Here is a 17,098-nt window from a genome sequence, read left to right as displayed (position 1 = left end):
CTAGCCCAATCCCTTCATTTGTCAGATTAGGAAACTGGGATCAAGAGAAATAAAGTGATTTTCCAAGTTTATTCAGATAGTAAATAATATAACTAAGATTTGAACTTAGCTCCATTTCTAAATAATCTAAATTCAGAGCTAGGTCTGGATAGCATTGCCACTGAGGATATACATATACAGCTACAATGCAGAGATACTAAAAGAATTGAAAAAGGGAAATGATCCTTTTCTAACATTCCCTAACTAAAATAATAGAAGCAAAGATACTCCAGTCTGAAATGGACATGTATTACTACATTCTGTTTAGAAGGTGAAGGATGCGAATAGACACATCCTTTTATTTTCTTCAAAGACTACAGTCTGAAATTAGCATATTATCTCCTCCTTGTATAAAGTTATAGTCTAAATCAGACATAACATTAACTCCTTACTATAGAAGACTATAGTTGCAAGTAGTGACACTATTGTCCCTCTTGGTAGACTACATTATCATAGTCTGACAACAACTCATCTTAGGAAACTACAGTTTGAAATAGTCCTCTTAAGGGACTCTTCCATATATTGATAACATGTTATGACTACATCTGTTCCAAATCCTTTATAAGCTTACATCCCATGTAGGCAGCATGTAAAATAATTTACATTTATTTAGTGTCTTCTGGCAAACAGAAAACTATAACCTATAATTCAGCCAGTTCAATGATATTGTCCAAGGTCCTACCCCTGTCACTTCATGCTTTCCATCATATCTTCCCAGCTAATTAGTTAATTCTGACCTTAAATCTTATGAGCTAATTAGAGCAATCATATCTTCTGTTATCCAAGTTCTCCAAGGACAAGGAGGAGAGAAAATAATGAAAAGTTGGAAATTTATCTATAGGTTTATTATTCAATTTGAAATGTATTTGCAATTATCTACCTGGATAAATTCGAGCTTATCCTTGGGTCTTTTTTGTAGGTAGGCAGAATAGGAAAAAAACAGTCTTAGACAAATACTACTTTAGGGATTCTCTGGAGTTTTGGAAGGAAGAAACCCATCTTAGATGATATTATGGGGCAAAACTTTCATTTCAAAAAGAAAAACAATCAATATTTTATTCTTGTATAAATCCAGTTTAATTACTCTCATAAAAAAAAAAAATGAAAGAAGGCTAAATGCTAAATTGTGTTTGTTTCAGGTCTTTTGGACCAGACCAGTAATTTATTTCATTGTGGAAGTCCTTCTAACAAGGTGCTTGCTTTGAAATTTAAATAGTCATATAAAAGTGAGAGGAAAAAGAGTGGTAACTTGTTCAGGTTCATACATCCAGTGTGGGAGAGAATAGACTTAAAACATGGATTTCCCTGAAGCTTTTTATCCATGCCTCTTACTGAGACAATCAATAAATCCTGTGTATGTTCAGGCCTTAAAGTTTACTACCTGACAATACCCCTTTATAAAAGATGGAAAAGATATCTATGGATATTGTCCTAAGTCAAATGTCTCCAGAGAAGAAGTAAAGTGGAAATTTCCACAATTTTTTCCTTAAAATGAGGAAAATCTAAATAGAGATCAGCTCAGCATCAGTCTATATTCCTACATATAGGGCAAGTGTTATGTCAATTTAACAAACAGAAGGTGACCTTTTCTCACATAGAAATAATTATCAGATCTGGCCTGGTCTTGCTGTGAAATGTTCAGTTTCATTCTCGCTATGCAACTCTCACCACTTTCTTCTCTGCCAGACATTAGACAAGATGTCAGATTTGTCATCACGTGGGAAGCTTTTTATTAATTATCTCACAGAAGCAAAGTCCTTTTTTGTAATTTATTTTTCACACCAAGAAAATTCTTCTATTGAACTAAATGTCTATCTTGTTAAATTGTTTTTCTGCTAAAGGTCTTCACTTTGAAAAATCCCAGAAGAAAAGAAATAAGCTGGGCAACAATTGATGTTGAAAGGAAGAAGCTGATCCCATTATGCTGAATGCAGCATATCTTGGAGTTGGCCCTGGCTGCTTGGTATTTGTTATCTAAAAAGACTGAATGCTTAAATCTTTGAGTGAATAACAAGTCTCTCCAATTGGGAAGCAAGCATAATAACCTATAATAGCATCTGGCCTCATCCTCATGTATGGTGAACAGTATCACATGAGTTTCTTCATCGGGCATTAGAAAGATGTTTCTTTCTATTATCACATGAAGAGTCTTATTGTTAATCATCTTGCAAAATTAACATCTTATCTTAAAAATTTACTGTGAGTTTCCAATAAGAGCATATGTAGAGCAAGTTTTCACCTGATGAGAATCACTGAGAATGGGTTAGAATGTGATACGGGACTATGATATTGAAGTAGAAGAGTATACTGTTCATTATTCATAGGAATGGGTTAAAACAAAGTAGAATGGGACAATTGTATAAAAAACCATAAGATATTACATTCTTATATGAAAATGCATGAATCCAGGGGTTAACTGAAATATGATGAAAAACATTTTAGGGAAGAAAATGGAGAAAGAATGAGAAGCAATATTGTAGTAGGAGTATATTACAGACCACCTAATCAAATGGGAAAAATGGATCTTAAATTCCAGAAGTCAATTGAATTCAAAAAATATTTATAGGTCTATTATGTACTAGATGGAGTACACACATATATGTGCTAGGATACAAAAGCAGAAGAGACTGTCACTATCCTGAAGCATCTTATATTTTGTAGAGAAGGAAATAATATGTGCACATATAAGCAAATATAAAATTTACGAAATTTGTAGGATGATAGTATAGATCTAACATGAATAGCAGCTGGATGCCAACTTACTTAAATGGGAGAGTTCCAGAAGGCACAATGGAAAGATATAAAAGTTTCTGAAAGGGAGAGCAGAGAGATAGTGCTGACATGGATGGAAACCAAGGATCAGGGGATGGGTAGTCCAGAAGAGAAATTTGATCTGGACAATCTGCAGCTTAGGATCCCAAGACTGTGAGTTGGAGCAGCAGTGCAATATATTGCCTTGTTCCTCATCAAAGAGTTGGTACAGAGACAGAGTACAGTAATCATGGGAGATGTCAAACTCCTGGACTTCTATTAGAGCAGAATAAATGACTAATTTTTTTTTTTGCCTTGTTGAGCGCATAGCTTTATTATTTGTTGAAGGAAAGGATGGGGAGAATAGCTATTCTGGATCTGATTCTGACCACATCACTTCAATTCAATTCATCTGCTAAGATGAAAACATTATGATAGATATCAGGGAAACAAAAACTAAACAGTTTCAATCTTTAAGATTACATTATAGTAATATAAAGACTACAGGAGATCCATAGTCCTTTATTCATTATGGCTAGAATACACAGTATGTGAAGGTAAATAGTATGGGATAAGTCTGAAAAGGGATATCAGAGCCAGATTATGAAGTCCTTTAAATGTCCCAATTGGGAGTTAATTTATTCATTTTTATTCTTGATCCACTAAAGGTTTTGTAGTAGAGGAGTAACATTGTCAGATCTGTACCTTAGGAAGGTAATTTGAAGGATGCTTTAGGAGAAAAGTGTTTGAGGAGGGCAATATAAAGTTATTAAACAGTATAATAATAGTATAATAATAGTAGTGGTAAGGAATTGCATTTAGATAATGTCTGTGTCACTAGACAGAAGGAGGTAGATGCGGGAAATAACACAAAGATAGAATATATAGGATTTAGCAATTGATTGCAATCTCAAAATCAAGCTTGATTCCTCTCTTCTTCAGTTTCTTTATCCAATTAATTCTGTTTCTACAATATCCCTTGACTCTACCCCTTCCCTCTTTACCCAGCAAGAGTTCCAATTCAGGCCTTCATCACCTCTCATGTATATGATTTCAATAATTCACTGTTTGCTTTTCCTACCTCTGATTTTTCTCCTCTCTAATTCAGGCTCTATGGAGTACCAATACTGATACTTCTTATGAAGCCTTTCTGACTTCCATCCTTGTTGCTATGCTTAATCAAAATTACATATAATATAAAATGATATAACATGATATATGATATGATATGATTAATATGTGTATACTCACATATATATATATACATAAATATACTATATAAACAAGCTAAAATAATATTGCATGTCATTTATACATATGTGTCTAAGTATCTACCTATCTGTGTATATATCATTTTATCTTTATTATCCCAGTGCCTAGAAGAGTACTTGGCACATGGAAGCATAATAAATAATTGTTGACTGATTGATTTATGTGAAGAGTGAAAGGAAAGATTCAACAAGAAATCTGTTTACCAATGTAAATTGATAAATTGGGAGAATGGTGGTATATTCAACAAAAATAGGATAGTTTGCAGAAATGGTAGCTTTGATGATAAAGACAATGAGTTCTATTTTCATTATACTATATTTGTGTTTGGTAGAATTGTCTCTTAGAAAATCAAAGTTTAGAGGAAACATGGGAATATATAGACACATGTATGTCTATAGCCATATGTACACTATATGTTTCTTATTATATATACATACATGCATAAAATATACATTTGTATGTGTGTATGTAGAATGGCATTTATATTATATACATACACACACACACACACATATATATTTAGCATATAGATGTTGTATACTTTTTCTGTATCTTATTGAGGTTGATGAAATCCCAAGGGAAAGAAGAGGTTCTGGGACTTAGCTATATACATAGGAAGAAGTAAGTCATGATATTATTAGATTTCCTAATAGATTGATATGGAAAAACTAAATCCAAGTCTGATGTTCACCTAAGATTTTTTTGATGAGAGATTCCAGACCTCAGAAAAAAACATGTGTTGAAATATTATATCCTAAGATTCCAAAAAGGAGCTCAGGAAAAATGGATATGCTCAAAAACAAATTTCAGAGAATATAAGTCCAAATGATTCCAATAAAAAGTAAAGGAATACTGTCTAAAGAGACATGACATCTCTCTTTTTAGAAGACATATAGAAGACAGAAATAATGACAAGTGACTTAGGGCATTTTTAAGAAATATGTTTTGTAAAGTCAGGAGAATTAAAATGTAAAATTAACTGAAACTTGATGAAAGTAAGGATAAGAAAAAAGACTTCTGAAATGTGTGAAGGGTCAGGTAAAGAAAGCCTAGGACCAATTGTTTGGAAATTTAGGACAATATTGATGGATGGCAGATAAAAAAAGAAAAGTTTTCTTCAAATTGGAAATGAGATAAAAATGTTCAGTAAAGAATTGAAAGAAAGCTAAAAATGGAAATGGTTAGAGAATCCCTAATTGACCTTCAGTGAATTCAAGTCACCAAGCTTAGATGAACTTCACTCCAGGATACTCAAAAGAACTTGCAGATGAGAATGAACTATATTAAGCTACAGATTATTTGAGTTGTTTTTTTTATTTAAAATATATTTAAAAGAAAACTAGTGATCATTGTAGGCCTATAGAGATCACGAAGAAAAGGTTGTGCAAGATATTTTCTTTTTTTGCAGGTTTATTAGTATAAGACTCTATTGGAATTGCCAGAATCCTGTATTGAATCTGTGATTCAAAGAAGCTGGACTTATAACTGACAAGTTAATCTCTCCCATCTTTAGGGATTGAAAAAGTTGAAATTACTTGATAAGAGAAATTATGAGCACATGAAAAATACAAAAACAGTGAGCATAACCCTGAACAAAAGAGGATCTGAGGAGCCATATGAAGAGACAACTGTTCTTAGGAGCAGATGCTAAGATTCCCTGACCAGAGCTATGTGATTGAATCATGAACAAGAGACATAGAACAGATGCTGCATTGCTCAAACTGTAGGACTGCTGAGATCAGAACTGTTAGTTATTCATTCCCTTTGTCCTCCCTCTCCTCCTCTCCCCCTCCCCCCCTCTCTGTCTCTCTCTCTCTCTCTCTGTCTCTCTCTCTCTCTCTCTCTCTCTCTCTCTCTCTCTCTCTCTCTCTCTCTCTCTGTGTGTGTGTGTGTGTCTCTCTCTCTGTCTCTCTCTCTCTGTCTCTCTCTCTCTGTCTGTCTCTCTCTCTCTCTCTCTCTCTCTCTCTCTCTCTCTCTCTCTCTCTCTCAACATGATCTGTGCCAAATCTAATCTCAGTTTCTTAACAAGCTGTCTACCTTTTTAGGTACCTATTTTTTAAAGCATATTATTATGATAAATGTGGTTAACCATTGCACTGTTAGTCTGTATATCTCAAAAGCAGAAAAAGAATTAATAGGTGAAAGAATTCAATTTTGACCACTATAGTATATTTTGGCATGGATTATTTTTTTCTGTCTGGAGGCTCAGAGCTGTAGAAAGAGAATTATTGACTCATGCTTTTACAATTTCTTAAGTCAAAAGGAACATGCATTTTGGGACTACTCTCTCTCCAAGCAATAAATGAGTCAGCAAATTGGTTATAGAGAAGATTTTGACTAACTGACTGGAACTAGTGTGCATATCAAGGAGGTGTGAAGGTCTAATAGAGTCATTGTCGTTTTCTTCCTATTGCTTCCTACTATTCTTTGAAAGAAATGCACCACTCCCCATCATAGAATGGCAGATGGAAAAAAGTGAGAATTAAGAAAAAAGTAAGAGAAGTCTTCTCTCTCTTTCTGTGATCATGGTTACAAAGGGGACAATTTGGGTTTGTTTGATCTTGTTAAAGTTCAAGTCCTTCAGTGACAAGCCACACGTGTCAAGGAATACAGCCCAGAAACCCTTCTCATTTCCCCAAATGCTCCAATGGGCTCTACTCAGAGCATATGGAAGGGGACTTTATTTACCTCCATTATACAGGTTTGAAAGAACAGTAACATCACAAATGCTACCATCACTTTTGTCTGAAATGGAGAAATACTGTCTCTCTCAGTATGCTTACGTATAAGAACCACTTTATCCAAAATATAATCATAAATATTTACAATCTATATTGATTGAGGCCTTTGCTATAGTATTCCAAGGATCCCAGGAATCCATATCCCTTCCCTAAATACTGAAAATACTTAATAATGTGCATTAAAGAAATAGATAGCATGCTGTTCAAATTTGGGGGTTTCACAGAGAGAGGAGAGATCCCTAATATGCAAATCTTGTCTCTACTAATTAATAGTTTTGTGGTCTTTACCAACTCACAGAACATCTCCAAACTTCAAATATCTAAGATTACAATTTATATATAGGTTGTTATCTGTATATCACATATATCTGTATATCATAAGGAATTCCTACACAGGATCATACATTTAAAGGACATCTAGTCCAACCTCTTATTTTATAAATGAGAAAGTTGAACTTGAAACAGGTGAAATGACATCCCAACATCCTGTGGACATTAAGTGGTGAGGGAAAAGCATGGGTATTTGGGATAATACCAGTAGAGACCTTTCCTTTCAAGTAAGATATAAAATTATTAATCTGTTCTCTTTGTTGAACCAATTTTTAATTTATCTGACCTAACTTGCCTCTCATCTAGTCCACATCTCTGTCATTTTTTACAAGGATAGCAAGAGAAATGTTGTCAAATAACTTATAAAATGTAGATTAATTATCTTTACAAAAATGCCTTTGATGCTGGTGTTGGTGATATTGAGGTTTGGTATGGCCTTTTCTTAATTCAGATACATAGGTTTTTTGTTTATCACCGTATCCTTTTCTAGATGTTTGCTACCTATCCTTTTTTTGTATTCAAATCAACAAATCTTTATTAGGTACTTTTAGTATTGCAGGTCCTTTGTTAAACACAGGGGATAAAAAAAAGAAAAGAAAATTTCTCTCTGCAAGAAGTCAAGGAGTTTACCTTCTTTTGAAAAGATATACAATGAACATAAACAAATGGAAAACATAAAAATAAACTGAGTAATTTCATGAATTGTTAATCACTAAGGGAATCATTTAAGAGTTGGCATTTCAGTTACATTTTGAAGGGAGTTAGAAGATCAAAGAGACGAAAGGAGACATAATGTTCCAGTTGGGCAAGCAAGACAGTTTGTATGGAGGCATGGAGGAAAGAGATGGAGAATCACATATGGGGGATATAACTACACTAAATTAATAGGACTGGTAGGGTAGATTATGGGGTACCAAGGTTGAATGTAGGAATTCCAAGGGGAGGACTATAAAACTATAAATTTAAAACCAAGGAGGGTAGTAGTGGAAATAAAAAAAAAGGAACAGATGAGTAAAATGAAAAAAAAAATGATGGGACTTATTGACAAACCATATGTAGCAGGAGCAAAAGAAAAAGAAGTCAGAATCAGATTGTGAAGGACTTTACAAATGAGAGAGACAGAGACAGAAAATATTCATTAAATGCTTACTATGTCCTCAGGCATTATATTAAGTGCTGAGGATAAAAATATAAACAATAAAGACAATCCCTAAACTAAAGAAGCTGTATATTCTATTAGGAAAGAAAACACAAATGGGACTTAGAAATAAAATATAAGTATTCAAATGTCCTTGAGGATGTTGTAGCGTCATTGGACAATTCCATAAAGTGGGAAATGGCACTGGGAATGAAGTGGGCACATACCCTGAGCTTTTTTTGAAATGGTGATTCAGCCCAGGGACTCACCAGGTAGGCAAGAGGGTCTCAGTACGAAGACATATTTAGTGTGAAAGTTTGCTGGTGCTCCAAAGAGCAAAGAGAAGATCTAGAAATAGCAGCAGGGAGCCACTCAATCGTTGTGATCAGGGAAATGATGTAGTTTAGTATTCTGTTTAAAAATATTTTCTAGTATTCTATTCCGGGATCAAAGTCAAGCTCAATAGTTTCTAATATGAAGAATTATTTATTTTTCACTTTTGAAATAAGTAAAATATTTGCTCATCTTCCATCCACTATTTTGGCCCCCTTCATTATCTTTAAAGTTTATTGACAATAGCTCAGCACTTACACATGATAGGTTTTTTCAGCCTCCAAGAGTGAAATATATTTGGAAATAGTGACTATAACTTACCAAGGACACTTAAGTATTCTCTTATTTATTACTTGTTGTATAAGCCTGAAGTCTTACAAGTAGGTACCTCAGCTAAATCTGTTAAGATATATTAAATCCTTCTTTCTAACTGCCAAAACTTGCCCAGTTTGCATAATTTGTGAAGAGAGGGGAGATGAAATTTTCAGAAAAGTACATTTTCTCTTCTTCTACCTGTCCAAAGAGAGGAGTATACAATATGGCATAGTGAAATGTTCAACTTGAAGTAAAAAAACCTGGTTTCAAGTAACTACTTCTTATTAGCTTTGTGACTTTGATTAAGTCACTTTTACTTTCTAGACTTGTTTCTTCCACAATAAAGTAGAAAAAGTTGACATCATAAGCTTTAAAATTATTTTTCATCACAACAGTATCTGCTTTTGCAATTTATGAGGAAATTCTGTGCTTGAGAGTTCTAGCACAATTAGATCTCAGAAATACCAGAAGTTTGCATTAACACCAGTTCCAAACACAGGCCCCCCTCTTCCTCCTCCAAGGTTTCTGATCATCATATTGCTCATTAAACTAAATCCAACAGTTTCCCCTTTCAAGAAAAGAAAAATCCTTCCTTATTTTTCACAGTGAAATTTAAAGACATCTTTCTCAACAAGGATGTGATATCTCTCAACTCCCAAAAAACTCAAATGGCATCCAGAATTTTGTACTTTCTGGAATCTCTTATTTCAGTGTTGTGCACCAATATCTGAGGCTGTGCATATGAATACATAAAACTAAACATCTGTGTTTTGCACACATATACTTACTCGCACATTCTAGAATATGTGTTTTATTCACAAATATAGTCAGATGATACTTGGTCTCAATTATAGACTTTAAAAAAAAAGAAAATTATTTTGTTCTATATTATAACTTTAGGGCTATCCTTAATTTAGTTACATAAAAAGATGACAATTCATAACAGACCTACATAACAGACTTTTAATTTGTTTGAACCTATAATTCCTTTATTGTAAGAGAGGCTTCTAAGGAAATTCCCTCCATCAACCACAATTGCTATACAAGTTTTACTCTTAGAGAATTACCTGTTAACTCAGAAATTAAATGATTTGCTAAGAGTCACAAAGTCAGTTGGAGGAGCCTCTTGAACCCAGATCATCCTGACTTTAAAGGTTGCCTTCAATTCATTGCTCTCATCAGAAAATGATACATAATTAAATAAAAAGCTATAGTAGAAATGTGACCCAGTCTATTTGGAGAACATGATTTGTATATATTATATTTCCATAATATGGATAAAACTGTGTATAAACCTCATGGTTAATTTTTTATTGGGGAAGGTAAAGAATTGAAATTGTGAATATATATTTCTACCAGAAGAACATAGAAATGAAAACGTTATCTAAAGATAAAACATCTGTATAAAACATAAAATAAGACACTGGGGAAGATTTTATTTGCATCTCTGAAAAAAGTAATCATGCTGGGAGCAAACAGAAAATTACATACAGAACCATTAAATTACTTTTTAAACATTAGACAAACTCTTCCCTTTCTCTGAGTCTCAGTTTCTTTCTCTGAAAAATAGAGTCCCTCCAAACTTATGATTTTAAATTATACCCTACCAATTGTCAGGACCTGAACCTGAGCTCACATTGAAGAATTCCTAAATACCTTTAGCCAATATTTGAAGGAACTACATATTTTATATATTTTTCTTATTTACAGGCAAAACACCTGAAGACTCAAAACAGAAGATATTATTTTGAAAATTTTACCCCAAAAGACGTGCATACTCCTTGAGAGAATTAAGGCAAACCACATATTAGTAAAGACTGAATGAATGAGATTTTAATTTTCACAGATTCAAGGAGCTAAGAAAGTCACAGATTCCCAACACCTGGAGTATTTCACTGAGAGATCCCTGGCTCTGGCCCAGTTTCTAATATTAAGTCAAACTACTAGAAGAAAGAAAGTACCTTTTATGGAGCTTCTTAGCTTCTCACCTGAAATAGTATTCAAAATAAAAATGTTTCCTGGATTGTTTTCCTTTGCCTTCACAAACTATGATGCCTAATTTTTCCCCTTATGCTTTTCAACAGTTACATTATACTCATGTCAATTACATTTTCATTCATTCATTCAAGTCTCTCATATGTTTCAGGTACTATTCTAGGTACTATGGATACTTAAAAAATGCTCCTACTATGACTGATTTGACAATCTAGCTAGGAGAGGTGATATATACCCACATGATTATATACAAAATAGATATAAGGTAATTTAGAGAGGGAAAGCACTAGCAATTCAGATGAATGAAAGGGCAACATGAAAACCTAATGTTGAAGGTGACATCTGAGTAGAAATTTAAAGTAGATTTAATAAACCCTTGGAACTCAAAATTGAAAATGTAACTTCTTCTTCCCCCAACCCTATTTTTTATTTTATATTTTTGTCTTCTTTAAATTTATTATTTTAATATTTTCCTCCAGTTACATTAACAACATTTTCTTTTATGTTTGTCTTCAGGATTTTTGAGTTCTAGGTTTTCTCCCTTATCCCCACCCACAATTAAGAAATTACATTTGAAGTTATTCAAAACATTTCCATAAAAGTCAAGTTGTGAAAGATAACATGGATATCCTAATGAAAATAAAAGCTGTCAAGAAAAAAATTAAATTAAAAATACAGAAAGAAATTGAGAATTCTTTGATCTATATTCAGACTATAACTACATTAGTTCCTTCTCTGGGTATGGATAGGATTTTTCATCACAAGTCCTTCAGAGGATGTGTGGATGAGTGTAATATTGAGAATAACAAAGTCATTTATAGCTGTTCACCCCAGAACATTGATATTACTTGGTATACACTATATTTCACTTTGTTCATGGAATACTTCCCAGGTTTTTCTTTTCCTGAAAGCATCTTGCTCATCATTTTCCAAAGAACAATAATATCCATCAGAGAAATTTGCTTCAAAAATCTTTTTTTACAATTAATATTACTAGTTGTATTTTCCCCCAATTACTCTCTCTCTCTCTCTTTCACCCTGTGCCAACTCAAAAATATTTTGCTACTGACCACCCTCCCTCAATATGTCATTTGTTTTATCACCCTTCCCCCTTTCCCACATCCTATTCCCTGTCTATTTTCCTGCAGGGTAAGATAGATTTCTATCCCTGATGAGTATGTATGTTATTTCCTATGTGAGCCAATTGTAATGAAAGTAAGGTTCATGCATTCAGCCTCTTCTACCCTTCTTCCCTTCCACTGCAAAAGCTTTTTCTTGCCTCTTTTTTATGGCAGATAATTTGAACCATTCCACTTCTCCTTTTCCCTTTCTCCCAGCACATTCCTCTGTCAGCCCTTAATTTCATCATTAAAAAAAAAAAGATATTATCCCTTCATAGTCAACTCACACCCGTGCCCTCTATCTATATATACTCATTCTAATTGACATAATAATGAGAACGTTCTAATGAGTTAGAAATATCCTCCCATGTAGAAATGTAAACAGAATAACCTTATTAAGTTCCTTATGATACCACTTTCCTGATTACCTCCTATGCTTCTCCAGATTCCTGCATTTGAAAACCAAATTTTTCATTCAGCTCTGATATGTTCATAATGAGCACTCAAAAATCCTCTGTTTCATTGAATGACAACCTTTTTCTCTGAAGGATTATACTTAGTTTTGTGGGACAGGTGATTCTTGGTTGCAATCCTAATTCTATTGCTCTCTGGAATATCACATTCCAAGCCCTCCACGCCTTTAATGTAGAAGCTGCTAAATCTTGTTTTTATCCTGATGATAGCTCCACTATATTTGAATTGTTTCTTTTTGGATGCTTGCAATATTTTCTCATTGACCTAGAAGTTCCAGAATTTGGCTATAATATTCCTGGGAGTTTTTATTTTGGGATCTCTTTCAAGAGATGATCATTGGATTCTTATGATTTCTATTTTATCCTCTAGTTCTATACTATCAGGACCATTTTCCTTGATAATTTCTTGAAAGATGATGTTCAGGCTCTTTTTTTTTTGATCATAACTTTCAAATAGACTGATGATTTTAAAATTATCTCTCCTGGATCTATTTCCCACATCAGTTGTTTTTTTCAATGGGATATTTCACTTTTTTCTATTTTGTTCATATTTTTGCCAAAACCATTTTAAAAGTTTTATAGCAGCACTATTCTTGTCCATATTCCCAAACTCCTCCTGGATTGTCAATATATGTGTGAACTACCACTCTCAAGTTTTCTTAAAGAAGCAGGATTGAAGGAGCTATTTCAAGAGAATTTTGATTAGAAGGATCAAGGGTGAAAAAATTTCAGAAGCCATCTAGCCCAACTTTAACCTAAACAAGAACATATTACATAATATTTCCTTTACCTAAGAGTAGCCATCTAGCCTTCATCTAAAGCCCTCAAGTGATGGTGTTCCCTGCTTTGAAGAGGCAGCCCATTCCACTTTGGGACCTCTTTAGCCATTGATTTCCCTCATATGGAGTCAAAATTGACATCTTTGTAACATCTACCAATTGTTTGTGATTTAACCCTCTTACACCATGCAGAATTAGTATGATTCCTCTTTTATACAACATAATTTAAAATGCATAGAAAGTTCCCTCAATTAAATACCAAATTTGAAATTCTAAAAATAAGAGGGGAGACTAATAAAATTGAAGGTAAGAAAACTATTGAACTAATAAAACTAAGAGTTGGTTTTATGGGGGGAAAAGAAAAAAATAGATAAACATTTACTTAATTTGATTTAAAAAAGGAAAGAAGAAAATCAAACTGCTAGTATCAAAAATGAAAAGGGTGAACTTTCCACCTATGAAGAGGAAATAAGAACAATCATTAGGCATTATTTTGCCCCATTGCATGCCAATAAATCTGATAATTTAAATGAAATGGGTGAATATTTACAAAAATATAGATTGCCCAGATTAATAGAGAAGGAAATAAATTACTTAAATAGTACTATTTTAGAAAAAGTTATTAATCCTCTAATCAATTCCCTAAGAAAAAAATCTCCAGGGCCAGATGGATTTACAAGTGAATCCTACTAAATATTTAAAGAACAATAAATGCCAATACTATGCAAACTATTTGGGAAAATAAGGAAAGGAGTGCTACCAAATTCCTTTTATGACACAGATATCATACTGCTACCTAAACCAGATAGGGTCAAAACAAAATTAGAAAATTATTTCCCTAATGAATACTGATACAAAAATCTTAAAATATTTGCAAAGAAATTACAGCAAGTTATCCCCAGGATAATATACCATAACCAAGTAGGATTTATGTCAAGAATGCAGGGTTAATTCAATATTAGGAAAACGATTAGCTCAATTGACTACATCAATAACCAAACCAATAGAAATCATGTGATTATGATTATTATGACAAAAGCCAACACCCATTCCTTTGAAAAACAGTAGAGAGCACAGGAATAAATGGAATTTTCTTTAAAATGATTAGTAGCATCTATTTAAAACCACCAAGCAAAACCCATAGAAAATCACCAGAGAAAACTAGAATTAAGTAAACTATCATTTTTCCAATCCTAGGATAAATTTCTTGTAAAATTTGAAATATTTTGTTTTATAAGAAAAAAAAATTTACAGAAAGTTTCATCCCAAAAGTGAAATGACATTTTTGTTCTCTGTTGATTTGTTGTTATTGTTGTTTTTTGACAAATGTAAATTCCATTGATTTCAGGGAGTTTTGAGGAAGCTTATTTCTAGTTCAAGGTTATACTCAGTCAAGCTGAATGGAAAATAGGGATATTTTCTTCATCTACTTATTTTTACTGGAAAATAATACATGTGCGCGTACACACACACACATACACACACACACACACACACACACACACACACACACACCATATATACACACACTATAGGGATTTAATCTCTTTTACCAAGAGATGGTTCACTGAAGCCCATTAGGGCTGTTTCTCTTAATCTTGATAGTGAGTTTGGGCCATTGTTATAAGAAAGACTATTAAGATTTGGCAATAAGATTCTTCATGGTTGATAAGTAACCTTCTAAAGGGACTGAATATCCATTTAATGCCTTGTTCCAAACTCAAAATGAAAGTCACACTTGGAATACTGAAGGGTGAGTGGGTTATGAAAATGGAAATTAGAGGGATATGATTGACTCAGATGAATTCAGCTCTCCTGTCACTGAGAAACATGGATATGGTAGGCTTCCAAAAGGACAAAGACAGGAACACTACAGTAAAGATAATTCTCATGAGGAACGTATGTGCTCAAGCATTCATTGTGTAAAGTCTTATTCAAGCACAAGTGAAAAAAAGCATACCTGATCAAATACCAGTGCTATTATTCAAGAAGTAATTTATGCATCTATATCTGCATATGTTTTGACTATAAAGATCTATGCAGACTTTGTCTCTTTAAGTGGAAATTTTTAAGTCAACAAAGTCTGAACAGATATGTAAATAGGATGCTCTTCCAGGAGGAAAAAAAAAAAAAAACAAAAATAGGAAGCTTGGGGCAGGCTTTTTGCAGAGGGTAAAGGCCAACTGGATAGAAACAAGTGATATTGCCAAGCAAAATTTCCATATTAATTTCACCTTCAGGTATCAATCTCATTAATGAAAGTATGACCAAGATTAACCCAATTCAGCTGTCAGCTTAATGAACATTAGAAAAAAAACCTATATGTGGATAGCTTTTAATTTAAGGCAGGATGATTTAAGATCCCAGTTCAAGGGTGAATTGTCACTTTTTGTGCTTAGAGAATAGTCCAGGATTCCACTCTTCACTCTTTTAGGAAAGAAACTATGGTCAGGTATTTAATCAAATAATCTGGAAGGGAATTTAAAAAAAAATCATTATAGAGCTAGCTAGGTTGCACAGTGATTACAGCATTGGCCCTGAAGTCAGGAGGAGTTGAGTTCAAATCCAGACTCAGACACTTATTAGCAAGTCACTTTACCATAATTGCCTCAAATATTTACAAATCCAGACTCTTTGCTTTTAAATATCTGAGAGCCCCCAAAGAATATGAAGCATCTACTGCATTTCAGACACTCTGCTAAGGATACCGAAAACTGAAAAACAAAATTGTAACAGTTCCTGGCTTCAATGAGCTGATATCCTGTTAGAGGAAATTACATCTATACAGATAAGCCAAAGCATTGTATAGACAAAGTGAAGTACAAGGAATTTGTAGAGAAAAGAATGATCATATCTGAGGGAACTTGGAAGTGTTTGTCTAGGAGATGATATTTTAGCAGATTTGAGCTGGGCTCTGAAGGAATCAGGATGCCATGGAGGCATCTCAAACTACAACACTGGAAGATTCGACAAGACAAATAGATTCTGCTTGCTTGAGACAATGGGGTGGTGCCATTTACTAGCCAGGTGACCATGAGCAGCTCATGAAACATCTGCTGATCTCCATAGCCTCCACTGTGAAATGTAGATTAAAAAACCATAGCATCTGATTTTGTTGTAAGGATCAAATTTGTTGTAAGGATCAAATGACACAATTTTAAAGGACAATGTAAATCTTAAAGCAGTATAAAAAGACTATTATTAGAGTAAGCTCTTCAAATCACTATCCCAGGGAAGGATTTCCAATGAAAGATGATCATTAAAGGGGGTTAGCAATAGGACTGCATTGAAGAGTTCCTTTCAGGACTACATAAGTGTAAAATAGCCTTCATATCGAAAGTTTGGTCCCCATGGAATTAAGGTTTTCATCAGATTTACTCTTGAAGACTGTGTTTTAAGGTGTAGATTACTCTCATTGCTGAAATAGGAATGTAAAAAAAAAAACCATTCACAATGCTGGAAATACTAAGTACACCTTTGACTTTAAAGCTTCACATGTAATATCGTATTCAGAAGGAAATCTTGAAGAAACCATATAGGTAACTTCTGTTTTTGTGAACTATAATTCAACATGGTATAGTGCAAAGGAGTGAAATACATGGCCAGCAGGCCACATGCAGGTCATGGCTCTCCTTAGTGACCCACTGAACTAAATTAAAAGGAAGTTGGGAAATATTTAACAAAATAAATAAAAAGACAATAAAACAGATAATATTAATATGTGGTTTTCTAAGTCAACATATAGGCTTCAGGGAGCCTTATGTATGGTTTCATGGCCCATATTTTTTATTTGAGTTTGACCAAATCCACT

General features: G+C 33.6%; 1 protein-coding gene across 1 annotated transcript in view; it reads right to left on the bottom strand.

Annotated features, from left to right (window-relative positions):
- LOC127546533 (cadherin-13-like) overlaps nt 1-17,098 on the bottom strand; it is a 633,923-nt gene that overhangs the window by 394,660 nt on the left and 222,165 nt on the right. The window lies entirely within an intron of this gene.

Source organism: Antechinus flavipes, chromosome 2 (assembly GCF_016432865.1).
Source record: "Antechinus flavipes isolate AdamAnt ecotype Samford, QLD, Australia chromosome 2, AdamAnt_v2, whole genome shotgun sequence".
Lineage (NCBI taxonomy): Eukaryota > Metazoa > Chordata > Mammalia > Dasyuromorphia > Dasyuridae > Antechinus > Antechinus flavipes.
This window is presented reverse-complemented; position numbering and strand designations above follow the sequence as displayed.